Genomic DNA, 6,000 nt, shown 5'->3' with positions numbered 1-6,000 from the left:
TTATACATTTATTATGTATATTTAGGTCTGTTGGGAAAAAAAAAAAGACTTTTGTGCAGCAGAAGAAGCGCTTGTTGCAAAAACAGGCTGAGAAACAAAAGGGGAAATTGAAAACGGAGATGAAACTTGAGCAGAATTCGAGACTCGAGTAGTTTTGATAAGGGTGACCCAGACTTCTTGTTTTTCCTGTTTGAACATCTTGCAGAGACTCGTGGTGACATGGTCTGAGTCAATACGTGTGATCTTGTTAAAGTATGTGTTGACTGGTAAAGAGCAAAGAACGTTTTCAACTTTAAATGCCAGCTGCATGTTAAGTAAATTAAAGCAGCTTAGCCTGTAGCATTGTGCATACAAAAGGTCATCAATTAAGATTTTGACTACATTAGCATTCAGGACATTTCAGGAAATAATATGGCCTTGTGTTAATTTGCTATCATTGTGTTAGTTAGTCACCTCATTATGAACATACAGTTATGGCAATTAGATTTTAGATGCATACTAAATAATCTACTTTTATGAAATGTGCACTGTGATCATCTAAATGCCAGTAGCTGTTAATAACGGTGTACACTTTTGCATACAAAATAAGAAGTAAATGCATGCATAATAAATGAAAGCACCTAATACGGAGTGAATAAGACATAAAGATGCTGACTAAAAATATGTCCCTTTTCTAATTATAAATAATAGATTTATGATATGGTACTATTTTTTATCTTTCTTTTCATTTTAGTTTGCTAATCTTAAATATAACCAATGTACGTACTTCGTTATGCATGCATAAAAAGTACACGGTAGGGATTGTCTCAAATTACAAACAGACCACGGACACTTGATTTGGTTGTTATGGTAACCTATGCAAAAGTGGTCCTCTGTAGGATGTCAGGGATGGAGACATCTGTGATGAAATGTACTAGTTTCCTGTGATGATTTATTTTTCCTACCCACTTAATTCCACATTATTCATTTGTTTAATCTTTTTTTTCCTCTTTAGAAAAGCTTGTAAACAATGATGTTGTTTTCATATAACATGGTGATTAAAGAGATTCGCGACTGTCTCTACTTGCACAAAAGAATCAACATCATAAGAAATCCTGTATGGAGGAAGCTCTCAAATCATGGTGACATTATAGCGAGCAGTCCTGGTGAGCATTTGGAGGAAATAACCACAGCAGGGTTTGACAACCCAACAGAGCTGCTAATACTTCAGGATGTACAAAACTACTTTGAAAAAAGCTATGATTCCATTTTAGAATTAGCAAGGAGGCTTTTCAGAACTCCTGTCATCACCAAAGTACCGGGGGAAAAAAACACACAACAAATGGACTGGCTTATCTGCTCCCCAAACTTGAATCCAATTAAATATTTGTGGAATATTATCTCTCGCTCCATCCACCACAACAAAATTGTGAAGTTCTCCTGCTGTTGATTTCTTTTATCTTCAATTTCTTCCTCTGTTGTTTACACTACACCTTTGACTCTAAATAAGTCTGAGAGGTGTTTTACAAGTTAAAATGGAATGTGATGTATTAGACTATAAAAGACCCGGCGGCATATAGACTTACTTTAATAAGCCACTCGTCTACTCAGCATTTTCCTCTCAGTGCTACTCAAACGTGCTACTAAAACTTTATGTAAGGAGAGTCCCCTCTCAATATGTACATATGGGCACAGATAATATGATCATGAAGCCTTATTCTCTCTGGTGAATGAAAGTTTAAGTGGTCACTATTCACTGTTATTATAATCAACACAGAGTGCATTCGATGATATGCTTAATTGGAACTAACCCGATATCAGAAGGACCGCATTAAAAATAGTGTGCTTTTATTTTCAGTTTCACAGTCTGCTGCTTTCTTCAGCCAAACAATTACATTAAAAAGAAAATCCAGTAATTTATTTAAGAAATGCTACCACTGGAAATCTTAACACATCGTGAAGCTAGAAACTCAAAATACAACACAAAACTGACTGTTAAAAAAAAAGAAATCAATGAGTGAATCATTTGAACAGAAGCAGCTTCAGTTTAACGATGATTATGTCTAAAAACATGGCTTGCAGCAATGCTCTATAAACAAACATGAATTGTAATGTTATAATTAAAATAAACAAAACATGTACCGTATTTTCCGCACTATAAGGCGCACCGGACTACAAGGCGCACCTTCAATGAATGGCCCATTTTGAAACTTTGTCCATATATAAGGCGCACCGGATTATAAGGCGCACCTTCAATGAATGGCCCATTTTCAAACTTTGTCCATATATAAGATATATACATTTGGCCCGCGGGCCGGACTTTGGACACGCCTGCTGTAGTGCCTCGTTATTGGTCCATATATAAGGCGCACCTGATTATAAGGCGCACTGTCTGCTTTTGAGAAAATTGAAGGTTTTTAGGTGCGCCTCATAGTGCGGAAAATACGGTAGCATAAACAAAAAATGCAAACATTGAACAACTCAAATTGTTTGCTGAACATTTGATTTTTCCTCATCACGGTTACTCAGCTGCAATATAGTTTTCCAATGGAGAGCGTCCTCTCCAAGGAACTAATAAGGGCTTATCAAAAAGGGGATATTGCTTGACAGCTAGACTGGACCGATACACACATAGAGATATGTTTTGAAAGCAGATAGAGCAGGAAAAGTATCATTTGAGTCGACTCATTAGATCTCAAAACAAATAAGGTCCCATTACTTTGGAAAATGTTGAGTTCCTCTCATCTCATTTCTCCTTCATCTCTCTTCATGTGACCCAAAAATGCCTGAACCTGTCTACATTAGGACTATTTGCAACGGAGAAAAAGGGTAAAACATGAGACCCATTTTCCAGTATTTCTTTTTTTTTTCGTAAAAGGTCTCGCTCCACACATATACTGTCATTTCAAGCAAGGTAGAAAAACCCACAACTTCCATGATGCTCCGGCTATTGTTAGGACTCCGATCCATTCTCTCTGTTATATATTATGGGTAATGATAACTCTTTGGGGTCCAATTGAGAGGCTCGTTTCCTGTCATCAAATGCAAATCAATCTGCAACACTTATATTTGATCTGTGCTCAGCGAATCCTTCGATCGCTATATACATCACGGATGGAAACATGAAGACTACATGGAAAGAAAATGTCATTTCTGCATTATGTGAGAGGTCATGTCGCTGTCACACAAACAATATAAATGCGTTCATATATGCTGCATTCCCATTATAGGGTAGATCGAATCTAGATTTTGCCTATGCTCATCATGTTTACGTATTATTCTATCTTTACATTCTTCTGCAGATCTCCATGACGGCCCATGTAAGAACTTTTTCAAAATGTAGCTTACCCAAATTTGCTCTTCCAAACAATATAAATGTATTTTTGAACTGGGCATAAAAAAAAAACCAGATGTTTTTATGGATGTAGTTTATGCAGCATATATATTTTCATGGCTTTACCTTCCCATCGCAGTTATTGCATGGCTTTCAAATGCTGACTAATGCACATCAATGAATGGGTTGGACAGAAAAGCAAGAATTCTGCAGACAGCAGGACGGCGCTAATGCCAATTCCTCATGCATGAAAGCCTCCGTGGCAGAGACGATGATACGATCATTTACTGCAATGACAATCTGTCACGCAGCAAGATAGTTTGGTTTTGAATGTAAAATCATTCCGATAGCTACTCCCCCTCATCAATCATCAGTTGATGTAAGGACGTTGTTTCGGATGAAAAAAATTGATTCAGTGGCGATGCTGTTTTTTTTGCTTTGGATGACTTGATTTCTCTTTCCAGTGGGACTTAGTGTTTCCTTTTCGCAAGTTAAAAGCTACCGAACAGCTGCCACATCTTTTTATTGGTTCTCATTTGCCTTATCCCCTGCAGCAGGTGCCAAATCACATTCTTCAGATCTGCTGTTGCATGGCTACAGAAAGCCCAAGAAATGAATGTAATGTGTCTCAGTGCTAAGAATAATAACCTTTTTCCTAGCCGGTGGGACTAAGGCTGGGATGAAAAATCTGACTGTTACACGCTTCTGAAAAGGTGATAAGAGACGTGCGGTACTATACTTTATTTGACAGGTGCAGTATTGAAGACTCCCCCGACCAGGAGCAAAATCATACGGGCACCTACAGGGTCAGACTGTAATGTAACAGGGTCAGAACATCATTAGCAAATGTCACAACTCTGATTCACACCGTAGGATAAATGTGACATCAAGGCAGCCTATTCACCAGAAAGCAACTTATTAGTATTCAACAGTCTTACAGATACAGCCCACAGAATTTCTAATGGAGCATCAAGTCCACCCTGGACTGAGGATTTTTTTTTTTTTTTTTAAAGGTCACTCTGAACCCAAAATGCAGTCTGACAGTCATATCGACTATATGACACTGCTTCAAGAGGGACACATGTAAGTTATGAATCTATAAAAGTCATATTGTTGAATATTCTGTTTGTTGAAAGTATGCAGAATTGTATGTTAATAATTTAGGCACTCTTGCATATTCGTGATGAGTTAAAACGGAATATTAATAATTTTGAAAATTAGACTTTTCCTCCCTATTTTTAAGGGTCTGAAGAAAAAATGATTCATCATCATGTATTCATGCACTGTGGTGAAGATTGTGTTGGAGTTGTTGGACATTGCGTTACTGCTTTAAAAGAAAATCTGAGAAAATTAGCTATTCTGCTCTACGGCAACATCTACATTCATGTAATCTTTTTTTCCCCCTTTACAGAACCAGTTGATGGTATTTACAATAGAGATAATACAATAATACAGAAGAATAAGAACAGAACAAAAGCTGACAAGCACAATTATTTTTCGGTGTATTTTAATTTAACAGATGCAGCAGCAGTATATTAACAAAAATAATCTGGTCCACCCAATTTATGAGAATGTAGAAAAAAAAAGATCACATTTGAAAGAGACGTTAAATCCAAAACTAAAACGGTGACACATGTAAAGTATGAAGTGGGTTGAATTGGAATATGTGATGTCTCTTGATCCGCCCATTGGATGAAGAACTCTCATGAAAAGACTTTTTTTTTTTCCTTTCTGACCAATAATATGGCCAATCATCAAAGCCACAGTCACAAAGGTGAAACTCCATCACTTTGCAGCACCGGTCTGATATCTCATGACACATTATTCATTGGAACTCTATCAGTGAGCACCTTGATGTTAGCTCAGCCAGAAAGCGTCACAGATAAAGGTGCACAACGTTTAATGTGTCCGAAAGTTTCGTACGTGACGGAAAAGTAAATTTTGTTTCAATGTTAGTTCTATTGCAATTTTATTTATGTCTGATTACATTATATTGTAATGATAGATATATCAAAAGAGTACATTAATGATTGCAACGTTATTTTATATAAAGTGTGTCATGAAATGAGCAATGAAGAATTTCGTTCTTAATCATTAGAAAGCTACAATTGTCCTTTTTCTGACCTCCTTAGATTCACTGGTTGCTTATCAAATTATTTTCAAAATAATAAAAACTCTATTAGTAGTTTCCATGTGGGTGTCTGTCTGAGGAAGCATTAAAAAAAAAAAAAAGAGGGGAGGAAAACAAAAAAAAAACCTCCACACGAATTCTAGCACAACAGTCCTGCACCATCCCAGATGGCAGTAAACTATCATAGGCCTGGTGGTTTTATCGTTTTTAGAGCATAAGGAAATAGAGGCTTCGCATAATTAAACTGTTTTAGAATGCTGCTGGACAAAAAGCTTATCTATTGGTTTTTTTCTCTCCACTTTTTAATTGCAAGGTTCATGTAGTATGACTACTATCGGGCCAACTATGTATTTATGTAGCTAGCTTGTTTAAGTCCAGTATTCATATATAAATACCAACACAATTGCTAATGTAAAAGGATGTTATTGTTGGCAAAGTGATGCCAAGTAAATGCAGGATATTGTTGCATCAGTAAATATAAAAAAGATATTTACAAAATGAAAACAAAGTTAACAAACTACAAAGTTCTCCCCAAATTTAGTCCCACTAAACTATT

This window comes from Syngnathus acus, chromosome 13 (assembly GCF_901709675.1).
Source record: "Syngnathus acus chromosome 13, fSynAcu1.2, whole genome shotgun sequence".
In the NCBI taxonomy this organism is placed as follows: Eukaryota; Metazoa; Chordata; class Actinopteri; order Syngnathiformes; family Syngnathidae; genus Syngnathus; species Syngnathus acus.
Note: the sequence above shows the minus strand (reverse complement) of the source record.